At 33.5% G+C, this 17,699-nt stretch overlaps 1 protein-coding gene across 1 annotated transcript in view; it reads right to left on the bottom strand.

Annotated features, from left to right (window-relative positions):
• The window catches only part of ROBO1 (roundabout guidance receptor 1), a 1,158,618-nt gene that overhangs the window by 967,468 nt on the left and 173,451 nt on the right, over window positions 1-17,699 (bottom strand). The window lies entirely within an intron of this gene.

Raw genomic sequence — 17,699 nt, forward strand, 5'->3', positions numbered from 1 at the left:
ATTTGAATCAAAGGAAAATTCAGATCTGATTATTGCCTTGGAAGACCAAAATGAGTTACTTCTCTGGCCTTGCATAGGGCTACCTGAGTGATAACTGCCAGTGGCATTTCTAGCTATAAATTAAAGAGGGTTGTAATAGTGCCGAAATAAAATCATTCAAGCAGAGTCTTGTTTCACAAACAGTACCAGAAGCTGAGGAGTCCTATCACATGTGTGTTATTGTTATGTCTGCGGTGCTGGGCGATAACGATTTTGACTGTAATTCATGGTGTGTTTTAGGATGTAGAAGCAATAAAATATTGATCATCAGCATGTTCAGCCATTATTCAGAAGATTAGATCAATTTATGAGAAGCAATAACTTGTATACGAGTGACCTTCCAAAGGCTGGAAGTAATTCCAGGGTAAACCCATCGCATATCTAGGGCTCCAGATGAAAACCTAAGTTACTAAAAGTCAGATGTTCAAATAAAATATAGTTTTGAGTTCAAATCATGTAATAATTTTGGGGGGCCATTACTCCATAAATATTATAATTGCCAGTTTTTGATAGTACATAGGAAGTTAAAAATTTGTAGAATTTTTTTGAACATAAGCACGTTTTTAAGCTCAAAGGCAAAAACAAAAGTAACAGTCAAGATTTAAACACACCATTCAGTGTAATTCAGATTCAACTTATAAACTTATAAACTTATAAAGGACAACAGTTTTCTAAAAACACAAAAATTAAGAAAACAGTTGATTAAAAATATATTACTATTTCTTCATTTGTGAAAATAAAAAGGACAACATTTAAGTTTTGGAATATAAAGTGATATAAATGTTCCCTATGTGTTTTGATTCAACATAAACTTCAGTTTAAATTGGGCCATTAGGCACTCGCTATCTTAAATTATAATTAATACACAGTCCTATGTGATATATGATCAGGGGATTAACCCTCAGGGGAGGAAGTCTATTTAACTTAGATCTGTATGATATCTACAGATGGACAATTCAATGAAAATTCTGAAAAATTACAGAGAGTATTTTTCTAGGCTTTCTAAACATAACATACTTTTATGAGACTTTGTATTACTACCAGAGACTAAATGTCTCAATACAAGTTTGCAAATCAAAGAAAAAAAAATTAGGTGGAATAGAAGAAACACATTTTAACATGGAAGTAAAATTATAAAATAAAACATTCTACTCTCATTTTAAAGTCATTCTTAAAGAAAGAAAAATAAACTACAAAATTGTTAATACCACATGTTAAACATTAAAAATCTTTATTAAAAGAAATAAGGTGATACCTCAAAAAGATTAAATATGCAATAATCAGTGAAAAATCTTATTGTCTGTCAATATGTGCATTTATAAATATAACACAACCCTTTTCTGATTAGATGAAACAACTTAATTTGATGAATATAATTATAAATAATGATGTAAATATTCATGACATATAATTCTAGGAGTGTTAAGTTATAGCTGTATGATACATGTGTCAACATCACTATGGCTGAACTAAAAAGACTAAGAAAATATATGATTAGGTAATGAAAATGTATCTGATGAAAATGTATTACCCATGTGTAAAGTTTTAGTTAAACCTATGCTAATCTTATTTTTAAAGCTAAGTTATGACATGGCTTCAAAACGAAAATCTTTGATTTATCTCAAATGATAAAATGCAATTTAAGTCAATCATTAGTATTTAAACTATGTGTTTATGATATACTCAATAATAATACCCATTGTCAAGCTAAAGAAGTAACAAAACAGCTGCCTAACCAACTGAGCCACCCAGGCACCCTGGTCTTTCAACTTTTCTAATCTACTGTGTAGAACTTTTCCTATCCTGTTTGTAATTATATGTAACAAACAAGATTGAGAAGATCTTGTATGACATACAGTGAGATGGCAGAATGAACTGACATGGTCTGAGCAATATCATTCTGGGTTTTGGAGTCAGATAATTCAAGGTGGGTTCAAATTCTGGCCCTGTTAAAGTTAAATTGGAAATAATAATTCTTTTTTCACAAAGATTTTTCAAAGATTAAATGAGACCCGTGCAGAAAAAAACAGTGAGTGCTCATTGAATGCTATCCATTGATAAGTATATTATTTCTTACCCAGAAATTAAAGACACAGTAAACTAGCTTTATTATAGTCTTTAATTATATTTATTATTAATTATTGAAATTTGTTTCCAAAATCTGTCCTCAATTACTAACGGCTATACGTTGTAACAGTGAAGATAGATTGTTTGTGCGAATATTCCTATGCAAAAATTCCACAGTTGTCTTTTAAATTACAAATGTGAAATTATCAATAGTGAAAAGAACATGACAAATTACCAATACAATCAGCTTTAGCTTTCAGCTTCCATTTAAGAGATCTTATTTCTGTAGACCTCTGAAATAATCTGTTACCTCAGTAAAAATACCTCAATAAATAATTGCCAAAATACTTCTTTTCCTCCATCGAAAACTTAAGATATAATAATTAAACAGGTATCTTACAGCAAATTCTTCTGAATAAAGACCAGATGAAGAGCAATATGTTGCCCAAATATGTTATGAAATTTGGCTGTGTTTACTCAACTTAGAGTGGAAAAAAATACATGTATAATAATATAATACATACATAATAGATATATAGTATTAATAAAATACACAATATATGCTACAATTACATGTTTTTCATATACTACTATATATATTTATAGTCTTTTATATATGTACAATATGCAGAATGGAACAATCCAAGGAAACATGAGATCCATGAATACTTATTTCCATGGAGTCCACAAATTCTATGTTCCAAAAGAAGTATATAATAGATCAGCATTTTTTCTTTTCTTTCTTTTCTTTTTTTTTTTTTTTTCATTTTTGGGGAAGGGTGGTTATATTGAATCAGATCTCATAAATTTTATTATTATAGGATTTGGCTTCTCATGTAATATGGTACATTCACATAAAATAATGACAGATTTCTGACAGTGTCAGATATTTCTAAGTCAATGTTTCATGATTTTAAAACAGAATTTTCTATATTTTAACTGAATTGATCACACTGATTCTATGATTTTTTTTTGATTCTATGATTCTAATTTTCCAGTTGATTCATGCATTTAGAAACATCTTTGTTTCTTCATGTGACTGTTTTCATGGTTTTTTTTTCCCACTAAACCTTTTCTTCAGCCTCTATTGAAATTTGATAACTCTAGTAATTTTAGCTAATTATTCTAATTCTTAATCATCTCTTTACTCTAAATTTCAGTTTTCTTCCTTTTCTGTGTGGTCATTCAATTAAAGCATGCTATGAATTTATTATCTAATTCTTATCACTAATAGCATCATAAAAATTCAATTAAGTCCGTGGCAATTCTACTTATCAAATAATTATTGTAGTCACCTTCACTTTTGCCTTTATTATGTACTCAATCGATCAGACTGATTGAGAGCCTCTAATACCATGTTTTGTCCCTTTTTTGTTAATATTTTAGTTGAAATTGATGGATCTGTGACATTTTTATCACATCACCCAACCCTGGTCTATCACATAATAAATTTAACTGAAAAACATGCCACTTTTGAAAAATTATAATTATCCAACTGTTGAAATAAAAGTCTATTATGATATATCCCAACAGTGAGTCAAGTTTTATTTCCGTAATTGAACTCCACAAACATAAACAGGTACACACAGATAAACATAGAAGGTAAAACTGAAAACTTACTTCCTACTAGACAGCAAATCTAGTAGGAATCTTTCCTGGCCAATTCTAGTCAATATTTCAATGTCTTGTATGTTTCTACAGTTTCTTTAGACTAGTGATTTTCAAACATTTTCTGTAATCAGCAGATAATTTGTCTTTGTTTTATTTTTTTTTAAAGATTTTATTTATTTATTTGATAGAGAGAGATCACAAGTAGACGGAGAGGCAGGCAGAGAGAGAGAGGGAAGCAGGCTCCCTGCTGAGCAGAGAGCCTGATGTGGGGCTCGATCCCAGGACCCTGAGATCATGACCTGAGCCAAAGGCAGTGGCTTAACCCACTGAGCCACTCAGGCGCCCCTCTTTCTGTTTTTTTTTAAATGAAGAAATAAAGAAGAAATAAATAGCATATGCCTATAGCTTAATTGTTGCAAAGTACTTCACTAAAACAAACAAAAAGACAAAACAAAACTATGAAAGCCCTTCTATCACCAAGATACCTCAGAAAATAAGCGTCAACTTGTAGACGTCCTTCTGTTTGCTTTCACAAACTTAAATTTTGGATGACATAATTGAAAGCTTGAAAATATTTATCATACTAAACAATCTAATAATAATTGTAATGAAATCAACCATGGTAGCCTCAAAACATGTCACAGTGTCTACTCAAAGCATTCACGATGCTCATGTTTCCCTTGTTTGCCCTGAGGCAGTATGTCATTAAGTAGAACTGCCTAACAGTTGTGACTAAACATTCTTCTATATTTAAAAGGCAGATTGTAATATATTCTGTTAGATTTGCCTTCTTTTCTTTGAGTGAGGATATAGTCAAGTTAGGTCACATCTATTTTTCATAGCAAATTAGAACTTTTCTACCTGGCTTAATATTTTCTCTCCACCAAATACTGTGACTTTACACATTAAACAGTTGGCTGGCACTTATGAAGGGGGGAGGGTTCAGAGCACTGCATAAAATCTACTATTCTGAAGAAAAGTAACTAATTATTCTCACATCCAAAACTCCACAGTAAAACCCAGCACTTTTATGTCATGTTGTTTTCTCACTCCTCCATTAATCAGGAGCAAGTCTCCTTTCCAAATACTCTTAGTTTCTTCAGTCACTGACAACACCGTCAGGGCTCAAAACTGCTTCATAATCTTCCACTCATCTACATACTTCCTGTTCCCTTCATAGTTCTAAAAACTTGATAGCAATACTTAAAAAAAAAAAAAAAGATTTTATTTATTTATTTATTTGAGAGAGAGAAAGAGAGCATGAGTAGAGGGAGCAGTAGGCAGAGGGGCGAAGCAGACTCCTGCTGAGCCTGGAGCCCAACACAGAGCTGGATCCCGGGATCCCAAAATCATGAGATCATGACCTGAGCTAAAGTCACAGGCTTAATCCACTGAGCCACGAAGACATACCTATTTCTCCTATCTATTTTTTAAATAAAAGTAGCTGCTGTTTACTGGGTGGCTTCCATAAATGAGGCACTGTACTAGATATTTATAGTCTTTCTGTAATGTTCACAACCACAAGGTATCATCTTCTTTAAACAACCTAGCAAAGCAAACAAATCAAAAGATCTAATTGCACGTTTCCCCATGTCCACACATTCCATACAGAATCCAAGTAATTCTGACATGAATTTGATTTATATATCCCAGCCTGTTTACTATAAATAAAGCATTCTGGTAAAAATGGCTGATTCTTATATATATATATATATATTTTTTTTTTTTTTTTTTTTTTTTTTGACAGACAGAGATCACAAGTAGGCAGAGGCAGGCAGAGAGAGAGGAAGGGAAGCAGGCTCTCTGCTGAGAAGAGAGCCCGATGCAGGACTTGATCCCAGGACCTTGGGATCACGACCTGAGCCAAAGGCAGAGGCTTTAACCCACTGAGCCACCCAGGCGCCCCTCCTATACATATTTAACAAAAGCTCCATTCGTAAAAATGAAATATCAGAAATAGCTCATCTTTGAAGAGATAGCATGACACAGAGAGACAGAGAGAAAGATTAACTCTAAATCTTAGGGTTCAAACTTGAATAAACCACCTACATTGCAATCATTAAAAATCAACTCCCAGTCCTCCCCCGACTGCGTGGCGTTCTTCTGTGTGTACGTACAGCATAGGAGACACCTGACCCACATGCCTGTCTTCCATCCAAATAACACCCCTGAACTGGTCCTCTTATCCCCACTACACTCTTGGTTTCTTAAACAACTGGTGTTTCTTTTTGCAGAAATTGTCTCTGGTCTTCCTCTTCAATTTTAATTTTATTTGTCCTGTTTTCAGCTATAGTTAATATGCCACAGAATATATTCTTTCCAATAGCATCTCTTTCCACTGAAGACTTAGAAGGGGACTATTATTCTACATATTTAAAGTATCTTATGTAAATGAGGATGATGTCATATATTTAAAAGTTCTTAGAAGAAAGGCTTAGTGACCTTGGTTTTGGTAATGAGCTTTTAGATACACCATCAGAAATATAAGCCAAGGGGCGCCTGGGTGGCTCAGTGGGTTAAGCCGCTGCCTTTGGCTCAGGTCACGATCTCAGAGTCCTGGGATCGAGTCCCGCATCGGGCTCTCTGCTGAGCAGAGAGCCTGCTTCCCTCTCTCTCTCTGCCTGCCTCTCCATCTACTTGTGATTTCTCTCTGTCAAATAAATAAATAAAATCTTTAAAAAAAAAAAAAGAAATATAAGCCAACATTTTAGTGAAAGGTTCTATTTACCATACATTGTTCCATCCAACACACTAAGTAATCACACAAATAAAAGATGTTTGTAAATGCTAGTTTTTTGTATAAATTTTTTGTATAAAAAAAGTAAATTGATATTTCAGTTGAGAATATGTTCATACAACAGTGTTGAGTATACTTTAACAAATTATATGTACAAAAGGTATTTTTAAGAATGGTGATTTTATATGTGAATAATTAAAGTATCATTCCAGGAATGACTGGGTTCCCCACATCTTCAAAGGCACACAAATAAAAGATGTTTCTAGGAATAGAGGCTGTCTATATGAAAACAAAGTGTTATTGCAGTGGATAATGGGGTTCAACACAATTGGTGTATTCAATAACCTGGAAAAGGCATATGTATAAAAGATGTTTTTAATAATGTTAAATGCAAGGGGTGCCTGGGTGGCTCAGTGGGTTAAAGCCTCTGCCTTTGGCTCAGGTCATGATCCCAGGGTCTGGGATTGAGCCCCGCATTGGGCTCTCTGCTCGGCAGGGAGCCTGTTTCTTCCTCTCTCTCTGCTTGCTTCTCTGCCTACTTGTGATCTCTGTCTGTCCAATAAGTAAATAACATCTTTAAAGAGAAAAAAGAAATGTTAAATGTGTATGTGAATTACTGCAGTGTTAGTTTATAGAAAGAATCTATTCACCAGTGTGTGATATATGGAAATCACTATGCATGGGCACACGTATAAACGATGTTTCTAAGGATAATAAAATTGTGTTGTATCAGGAAAAATAAACATGATCCCTAAACAAAAAAGATTGGATAATGTGGATTTTATTAAAAATGTCTGCTCTCTAAAAGACACTTCTGGAAAAGAAGACCACAGACCAGGAGAAAATATTTGAAAAACAAAAGGACTGAAAGGATTTATATTCAACATATACAAGGAAGTCTTAACGCTCAACAAAAATGAAACAAACAACCCAATTAAAAACTAAGTGAAAAATCTGCATAGACACATCTCTGGAGAAGAGATACAAATATCAAATAAGCATATGAAAATGTGCTCAATGTCATATGTTTCTAGGGAATTGCAAATTAAAACAACAAGGAGATATCAATATACATCTATTAGACGGCTAAAATGCAAAACACTGACAGCACCAAAAGCTAGCAAGAATGGAGAGCAATAGGAACTCTCATTTGTTGCTGGTAGGAAAGCTAAGTGGTATATAAAGTTAGGCAGTTTTTTAAAAGGGTGAAACTTAATTCTACCATAAAAGTTCTTGGTTGAAAAAATCTTATAAAACTATAGTTTTGAAAGAATGATGCCAAAAATAAGATCCAATGAAGTAAGTTTCACTTCACTGACAAATTGATTCAGTGAACATAATAATAACATTAGTTATAGGTTGGTTAAGAAGTACTATTACTTTCTTTTTTTTTTTTTTTAAAGATTTTATTTATTTATTTGACAGAGAGATCACAAGTAGGTAGAGAGGCAGGCAGAGAGAGAGGAGGAAGCAGGCTCCCCGCTGAGCAGAGAGCCCTATGCGGGGCTGGATCCCAGGACTCTGAGATCATGACCAGAGCTGAAGGCAGCAGCTTAACACACTGAGCCACCTGGGTGCCCCAGTACTATTACTTTCTAATCAGGACTAACCAATTTTTATTATATCCACCATTCAATTGGTAAATACTTAGCAACTACTCCTTTCTGTACATAATTAACTTTTAATGTACTTTTGAAAGCAAAGTATTATAAAGTCAGTTCTTATTATTGCATTGGAATTATCTAGAATCTAGCAAACACAGAAAAAGAGCACAGTATCTAGTGAAACTGCTTTTGTCTAGCTAGGAACTTCTGTGTAAAAAAAAAAAAAAAGAACAATACAAAAGTGAAATTTTCAAAATGCATTATTAATTTCGGCATTGTGCATACTGGTTAGGAATTTCAGCTATCATAATGATAGAAAGATCCCAAGTTTCCTGATACAAGATTTCTACAACTAAGAAAGATACTTCTACCAAGAAGAAAAAAAAGTTAGCCTTTAAATGGAGATATTTTAATTGTGCTTGTATTCTTACTATATTTCCTTACATTCACCAAGTGTGTGGCTTTAAAATATTAAAGAATCTATTAAGACAAGTTCGTACCAGTGAATAGTTATGCCTTTACCTAAAACAGCTTTGAGGACCATGAGGAATGTGTTAGCCTCAATTTCCCTCCATCTATCATATTTCATTGATTCAAAGATACTTTCCCCCGATATTCTGACTCTGAATTCTTACAGTTGATGGCACCTCACAATCATTACGAGCCAGACAGCAGTTCTGATGTGATTGTCATTGCCTGTGATGTGATTACTTGGTCATAACTGTTCATACCGCTGACATTTCAATTGAGTTATGTGCATTATGGGGGATACACAAGTTGAGTTTAATTATCATTTAAAATGTCTTCCACAAGTCCACTATAATTGAGCACTGTCAGTAAATATAATTGTTATTTGAAGCTTAGAAGCAAAATTTCAGAATTAGATTTGACATCCCTGATGGAAATGTTTATTGTTGGAGGAATGGTCACAGATCTGTATTTTTTGTGAGAGAAAAATTAAGCTACCGAAGAAAAGAAGATAGCATAGGTCTAGATAGAATAGGTCTACTTTCTGAGAAATTTCGAAAAGATTGCTTTTACCCACCTAATTAGATGCAAAAGAAACTGTCTGTTCCTTTAGGAGAGATGAAAAAAACTTCAAAGCATTAAGAGGCTGGTCTGATTAATGCATCAGACAAAACTATCCTTAAGACATCGCTCAAGGTTTAAGCGGTAGTTATATTTTTTTCCTAGCCACACATAATGGCACATTTTACAATCACGGTCGCCTTACAGTTGGTGACATTCAGTATCTTCAAAGAATGTGAAATCAGCTATAAAACGCTTCTTATTCTGCAACTATTTAAAAGACGCAATTTTCTCATCATATTAGAAAATAAAAACCCAAGAAAAGAAAAAATATATGCGCAATGGAAAAAAGATAAGAATTTATTAGAGTCACAGGTTACAAGGAAAATCTACAATCCAGTAAGTGATGACATGTCATGGACAAGACTGGCAGCACTGGATTCTGGGTACCCACTCTCAGCTTACTCAGTCAGAGTTATGCCATGCACATGCCTCTAATTCAATTCCATGTCCTGCTGTGGGACTCCACAGAGTAAACATCCAAATAAAAGTGAAAGACCATGTCAATAGAAAAATAAGAAATTATGTATTTCAATAGAACTATTTTCCTATATAAGAAATTCAGTCATCTGTATATCTACATTGCCCAAGTACTATCTAATAAGTTAGAGAATCAGTATTGATATGGATGGGAAAATATTATAATTCTTATCTTTTATGAGGATTCAAACATTAACCTCTATGTCAGCCTGTATGTATTCACCAGACCTATATGAATAATTTAGAATAAATATGCATACTCTCCTATATACACACCTATATTTAAATATGTATTTAAATGTATGTATTTACATACAAGTGTTATATACATGTATATGCATGCACACATAAATATGCATATTATGAAACATTTATGTATATACATATAATGTCATATCTTCTTCCAAAATTGGCACAGTGGATTCTTTTTTTTGGGGAAAAGTTCAGTTTTTGTACTTTCAAGGTTCTCACATGTATTCAGCCTTTCATGTGGAAGTATTTATATATTCTTTCTATTTTAATAGTCTAAAGTATCCATTTTAGTTATCAATTATTTAAACAAAAGAACTAATTTTCACAGCCATTCTCCCATGTGAAAACGTGGGAGAGGCTGGGACCGTTTATACAACAAAGGGCACAGGCGTGTGGACAGAAGAGATCCGCAAGTGAAGAAAAAGAATAAATGAACGCTGACTAACTCGAGTGAAGAGTTGAATGAAGTAATGACAGCCTCTCAGGCAAACAGAATTTTTTACAAAAGCCTTTCTCTACCCTCAGGCACAATTACAACAGCTGTACCATAGAGCCTCTATCAGTCATAATCTAGAATAGTGCCTCTTTCTATTAACCAAGCGATAGAGGAGCAAAAATTACTTTCACCGGCCCATATGAGGCACTCTGCTTGCTGCACTGAATTCTGATGGCTTAATTAGGTGGCTCGTGTGGCACATGGGGTTTTGTAAGCCAGGTTCATCGCAAAGACCGTATCATCAAAGCAGAGGAGTCATGGGCTCTACAGCTAGATTACAAATCCGGGTTTCTTCATTGAGTGTCTTGTCACTGACTGTGTCTGTCAGTTTGCTTCCATCTACTTAAGCAATTAGATAAAGCCTCACCCTAGTAGACCAAGGCTAATAAAGAGCCATGGGATTGAGGACAGCTGGCAATTTCTCTAGTTATGAAGGTCACATCTTCAACTGAGGGATCGCCTCTAGAAAATAAGGAACGTGCTCTATTTTTTTGAATATTTGTTCTCTTTCAAGTCCTGACATGGAATGCTATGGAATTTCCAATTTTATTTAAGACCCACAAACACACAAAAACTTAAAAAAAAAAAAAAGTCACATCACAATGTCAACGGATTTAATAATCAAAGAATTTAAAAAATGTTTTTGTCAGTAAAGGAATATGAAGGAAAATCCTGAAAAACAATTATACTGAGAGAATAAATCATATATACCACATATTTTAACAGCCATTTACGCCACAGTTTGGTTATATTATTTATTTTATGAGTGCTAACTTTAACTTCGTTAATTGTCCAGAAAAATTCAAGCAGTTTTAATATAGATATAAGAGACAATAGCAAATAATATATGTATTCATTCAAATATATGCATGTGTATATATTCATAAATATGTATGTGTACATATAGACATTCATATATATGTGTATATATACATGCACACATACATACATGATGGGTGACTCTAAATAGCATTACAGATGACCATTTCGGGCTGAAGTCCAACAAAAATCATAAAGCAATTAGCAGGTCGAAGACCTGATACAAGTGTACTATTATGCTCATACATTTTTTACTTGATCTTTTAAAATAATTATATATTATAAATCATCTAACAATAAATATGCATTAAATCAAATCATAATATAGCAGTCTATGTCCACCTAATTTCATTAATGATGCCCCCAGTCTCCCTTCCTGCAGCACCGAATCTTAAGGTCATTCTTGACTTATCTCCTTCTTTCCTTTCACTTCCTATGGTCCCTCTGACTCTATATCATATCAGATATATATCATATCTATATCATATATCCATATATTTTGCAAATCTCTTTCCTACTCTGTTGCCTGATCTATACTGAGATTCTGACATTTTTTTCTGTCATCTCTTCCTCTCATTACCTTATTCATTTATCAATAAACATTCAGTGAATAATTTCTATGTACTACTTACACTTTTAGGTATTGATAATACTTTTGAAAACTTCCAAGAGTGTTTTCCTGTATTTTATCATAATGATCATTCATTGTAACTAACAACGTAGATGAATAATTGATTTTCATTATTTTTGCCTACTACAGAAGACAATTTTTTTTATATTTACATTTTTATATTTAAAGCTTCTTAACCTCATATAAAGGATTCCTCAAGATTTGAGTTCAAATCCCTTTAGATTCATCTCCAAACATCCAGTAATAATGCACTTTTCCTTTCAACCAAACCACATCACAGTTCTTATAATCTTCATAGCTCTGTCTCCTGGCATGAGTCTGGAATTTTCTTTCCCACTCACCTCTCTCCAACCGGGTAGAACTTACAAAACTGAAGTACATAGCTCACAGTAGGTGCTTAATAAGTGTTCACTTTCCAATAGATTCTTATTCTGTTTGCCTGTTCTGTGAAATGTTCTATGAGGTCCTCAAATTGTCTCTCTAGGCTCTGAAGGGGATATGGCAAAGACTTTGTCATTTGATCTCATCCTCAATTACATGTCTGTTTCCTTCAATGGCATTGGTAATTCGTTATTGTGGTGCTACAACCAGAGAGTGCAGATTAGGCTAGTAACACACACTATAGATAATAATAATGTTATTATTAAGGTTATTAAGAACAACTTCCGTATATAGAATCCATTCAGGGTCCTGATTTTTTTTAAAATATTTTATCTTTAATTCAGACACAACACAAACCAATTCTAGCTTTCTCTCTGAAGTATGAATGGACATAAGGAGAGATTAACTTACTGACAAGGTAACAAAACTAAAATATGTAGTAGAGATATTATTCAAACACAGATCCATCCAAACCAAAAGTCATCTTTTCTCCACTACGGCATTTTCATGTTTTTAATGTTTCCCGAGTAGTCTTCCCTGACCCTCCTCTATTTCTCTTTCTTGGTATTGGTAGATTCTTTATTATTTTGGTTAAAATTAAATTACAGAAAGTTAACATCCAGAGAATGTTTCTTTTATTTTCTGGCTTTCTAGCTTCCTATAAAACTTACAGAAACCTGTGATACAAAGTTTTACTGTATTTCATTTGTAGTAAATATTTTTTCTAGCTATCACATTTAAGTATAAGTCATGAATTCATATTCTGTCTTTTCATGGTTCTTAAAAGAACTGACTTGCTCACTAGCCACAGTGGCATAGTGTGGGCCAACAATACAGCTAGGAGCCCATGAAAATATTTTAACTTATTTTAAAATCAGGAAAAGAAAATTTACTTTTACAGTCAAAGATTATACTCATGTTAATAGCAACACAAACATTAAAATGTGTTTAATATTCTTTATGGTGGAAGGAACCCATGAAGGCAGAAGTATCTAGGGCTCCCATTAGTTATAAGGCAACACTGGGCTCTTAATCTCTTTTTAGAGAAAATTTGCATAATTGCAATATTACTCTAATTTGGATATAAATTCCCAGACAATTAATGTCTGAAAAAACATTTCATTAAGGCACGGTCAAAATTTAGGAGAAATTGTACTAATTAAGCAAAACTAAGTATTTTATAAAGCAATTTTTAAAATATATATGTTCATTTTCATTGACCCATTGGTTAATATCTTTCCTTCAGTGTGAATATTTCTGAATCTCTAAATATTACTATGAGACAAAAATAGCAAGAAACATACATAAAAACAAAGCAAAATAAATCAGCAATGGCCTCAAATCTACGTCCCCAAAATATCTAAAAGAATCATCTTCGAACACTGTGAAAGATGAACACTGTTATTCATCTTTCCTGGGACTCCTTCCTCAGACAGTAAACATTTCTTAATGTATCCAACTATTTATCGACTTAAATTTTGTCCAAAGCAGTGTTTCTCAAATTATCTGTGTATTAGAGTGATTTGGGGTGTTTAAAAAACTTCAGGTTTTGGGGTTTCAAATCCAGTTTCTCTCTGTGTCAGCCATTTCTGCCATGAGCCCTAGAAAACTTTACTTTTAATGAACATCTAAAGCGTTTCAGAAAAAAATAATCTATGGGAAATACATTAAGCGGCAATACTAGAGTCCTACAAATTCATCAAGTAGCACATAAAATCATATCACTTTTGTTTATTTACTTATTTATTTATATATATATTTTTACTTTTGTTTATAGTAATACCTCTTTCGGCGCATAAAGAGCCAAGTAACCTGTTGAAGGACTTTTAAGTTTAAACGTTATATTCTAATAGAAGAGAATTAACTTTTTAAGTTTGTAAAACTGATTTCTGAATAGTCAATGCAGTTAAAAAAAAAATCAAACAGCCTAGGAACAAGCGATCTCTATAGACTGCAAATAATACGCATTTTCCTTGTCACTGCCCATGGCTACTCTGCCATAGGAACTAATCACAACCATTGGAAAAATCATCCCTACAGATAAAAAAACTTTGTAGGCTGTATATATGCAGCATTAGTTAAATAATGCGCTCCACAAGAAATGTCTGAAGATTCTATCACATTTCAGTTTCAGAAGTAGACTTTCTATTTTATTGCTTTACATTACAAAGGAGATTTTTAAACTCTGAAAGGATCCCTCAAATCTACTCAACAAGCCGTTGGGCATGTGAAAAAGAAAACAAAACACATGCAAATCGATATATATATCGGAATTATAGGTGTATGCATCCTAGAATTTTACATGAATTCTTTCTTGAGAATTTAGAATTTATCTATAAATGATTCAAACCCAGGTAACACTTAGCTCCTTGCAATTACCGTCCTCTGTGTAAAACAGCAAGATACTGAAGTGGCGGTGGATGGAGAGGTGGGGAGGGTCAGCACTACATCATTTCAGACAATTTCACACTCAAGCCTTGTTGACATGAGGCAGGGCCAAGGAAATCACCCTGTCAGCACCTGCGTCTTTAATGAAGGAAAATGATGCTGCACATGCAGAGAAGACAGAGGGAAAAATAAATCACATTTTAACTCTAAAGTGGGCTGTCGGATTTATTCAGATAGAAATGCAACCTTGTGGGCTCCCCCTTCCCCTTGTATCTCCATTTAAAATCTCACCATATACACCTAGAATTCAACCTTGTGATGTTGTGTGTGTGTGTGTGTGTGTGTGTGTGTTTTCCCACCATAGACGCTCTTCAGTTCAATCCAGTATATGTGAAATGTATACTTCTACAACGTATCATTTAACATTTGTCTTTCATTGTCTTCCTGACATCTGTTGCAATCAGAGGTGGAGGTTTATGAAGTGAAGATGGGCATCTGTCAGATTCCTTTGTAGGAGAGATTAAATGAAGATGTGGCATAAACCAGATAAGGCATGCCTCAGGAGATAACCACAGTCAGCTTAAGAGTACTTTCTATGTAAATAAGAGGTGAAGTAAAGTGACAGGACAAACCTCTAGCAGGGGTTTTCATTCAGAGGCCGGTTTTCAAAGGCTCTGTAGGCCAGGAAGGGCTAGGAGTCTGAATTGTGGGAGGGGCCTAGTCATTCCCAGTATCCGCCTCTTAATTACGCCTTTCTCTTAAAACTGATTCATGGTTTTAAACAAGAGCATTTCTTGATTTAAAATGTGTAATTTCTAGGCACCTTCCTGACACACCAACCACTTCCCATAAAATATTGTAAATAAACAAAATGTAAATATGATAAAACACAAGCTGTTTTAAGGCTGCATTATATAGAAAGACGTAAGAGAAATTTTTTAAAAAGTGAGTCAGTAATCCATTAAGCCAAAGGTTATATTCAAATAATATTTTAATATTTAATGACACCAAGTAACCAAGCCACAGCTTTATTGAAAACCACTGGATTATTGTGGTAATAAAATAATCTGCATTATGATAGTTATTTCACATTTTTTTTTTTAATTTTGTGCCCTGAGGCCTTTTGTGCCTATCTACACCTCTGCTAATGACAACTCGTTCTAGAGACCGTATACTTCTTAGTTTTTCGGAAACTTGAGACATTTTCCCATTTATCTGCCTTCTGCAATAAATTTCTGATGAAGGAGAATATTCTTTTTGCAAGGTGAAGAGTAGGAGTAAATCAGGTGAGTGAAAAACAGTTTTTTAAAAAGACACTGAAAAACTAATTAAATAAAAAATTAAAAAAAAAATAAAAAGACATTGATATTGATCTTCCCATCTTTGTTCTCCCCTAAACTCACTCCAGGTCCAGATCTCTACAGAACTTAAGAAAGCCAGAACCGCAACAACAAAAGGAATCAGGGCCTCCGTTCATGCTAGGATTAACACCAAGGAGAGGAGAATCTGAGGCTGAGGACTCCTTTAGTAGTTTTGACATCTCCTTAGCCTGAAACCAAGCTCCTGGAGGGCGGCAGTTAGGGAAATGACTTCCAGTCCACAGATGTTCCTTTTGAAATGCTAACAGTATGTTTCTTTTAGCAGGTAAATTACTTTGAAGTAATTCTTGAACTCTGTGGTCCTGAACAAGACAGACATATAACTTTATGCATCCCCTTTTTGGTATTTCTTTTTAAGGTGTTGCCTCAAAATGGGCCCTGAGTTACTATCTGTAGGACACATTGTTAGCTAACTGATAACTGAGCGATCACCTCTAAAGCCAATCTCCGTATTATATGAAGCAATAAATTCATTTAAGTTCTCTTTAGTTATAAAAATGCTTGCTCTAGAAGTGTAACTACAATTTTGAGAAATTTTAGACCTAAATGTTCAAGTTGGTCTTCTTTGAAATGGTATGTCTTCTTAAATGAAAAGGTAACTTTAGATTTCATACATAAACCTTAGTCCCTCCCACCAGACACATTAATGCATGCTTTCCTTCTTCCAGATATCTAGGTAAAGATGATTCAAACCACATGTAATCATTTTGAAATTTCATTACCTGCTTGATAACTAGATCATGGATTAAATTTGTTGACCTTTAATAGTTATGGGCTGGCCAGTTTAAGGATAATTATACCTAAGCTATAATCTAAATTTGTATGTATCTATAATCATGGTTTTCAAAACATTTTCATACTAATACCCTCCTTACCCTGACAATTTGAAAAATGGTGGATTATTTTGTACTTAATTTGCATTTTCCATATACTTTAAAAATGCAATTTTTTTGTATTGTCAGTGTTTGATATTGGTGCATTCACTAATTTTAATCATTACTCAAACAGAGTTCTGGCAAGGGAAGGGAATATAGAAACAAATTAAAAATAAAAACTTCTGTTGTACTTTGTTACAACAGACTAAATTTTCTGTATACTTTCACCCTATGGAAATGTTTCAACACATATAATTCCATTTGTTTATTCACAACATTTCACCTGTTTATCTGCCAGGTCCAAGTATCCGTTTTAACACAGCAAGGGAAAAAAAAAAGTCAAATTCCTAGATTTGAGAATTCTGATTTGTGTGTGGGTACTAATGATAAATTACATATAGTTGCTGAATATTAAAATAAATATAATAGTAAAATAAATAAAACTCAAACCTCAAGTTTTAATTTAATGAAACACCATCTGCCATTCTTTTATGAATAACTTGTCTCAATTATGGTGATAAATTAAACCTATCTAAATTAACTACAATTCATTCCCATAGTTTGATCTACGGAGACAATTGACATTATATTTTGATTAGCGTATCAATATATTTTTCTACTTTCCCATGCCATAGCACTGGGTTTAGTCAATTTCCTACAGAAGAGTTTAAGTAAAGCTTTTTATAGCAATGTTATTCCAGCACCATTAACAAAATTATGACTTCAAGGGAACCAGTTTCTAACTTCACTGGAAACAATAGTAGCTATGGCAGCATGTTGCATTTTTATTCTGACATTGTGCAGCCTGTTAATTAACATGTCACTCCTCTAAAGGAATTTCAGTTTTAAAT

This window comes from Mustela nivalis (assembly GCF_964662115.1).
Source record: "Mustela nivalis genome assembly, chromosome: 1".
In the NCBI taxonomy this organism is placed as follows: Eukaryota; Metazoa; Chordata; class Mammalia; order Carnivora; family Mustelidae; genus Mustela; species Mustela nivalis.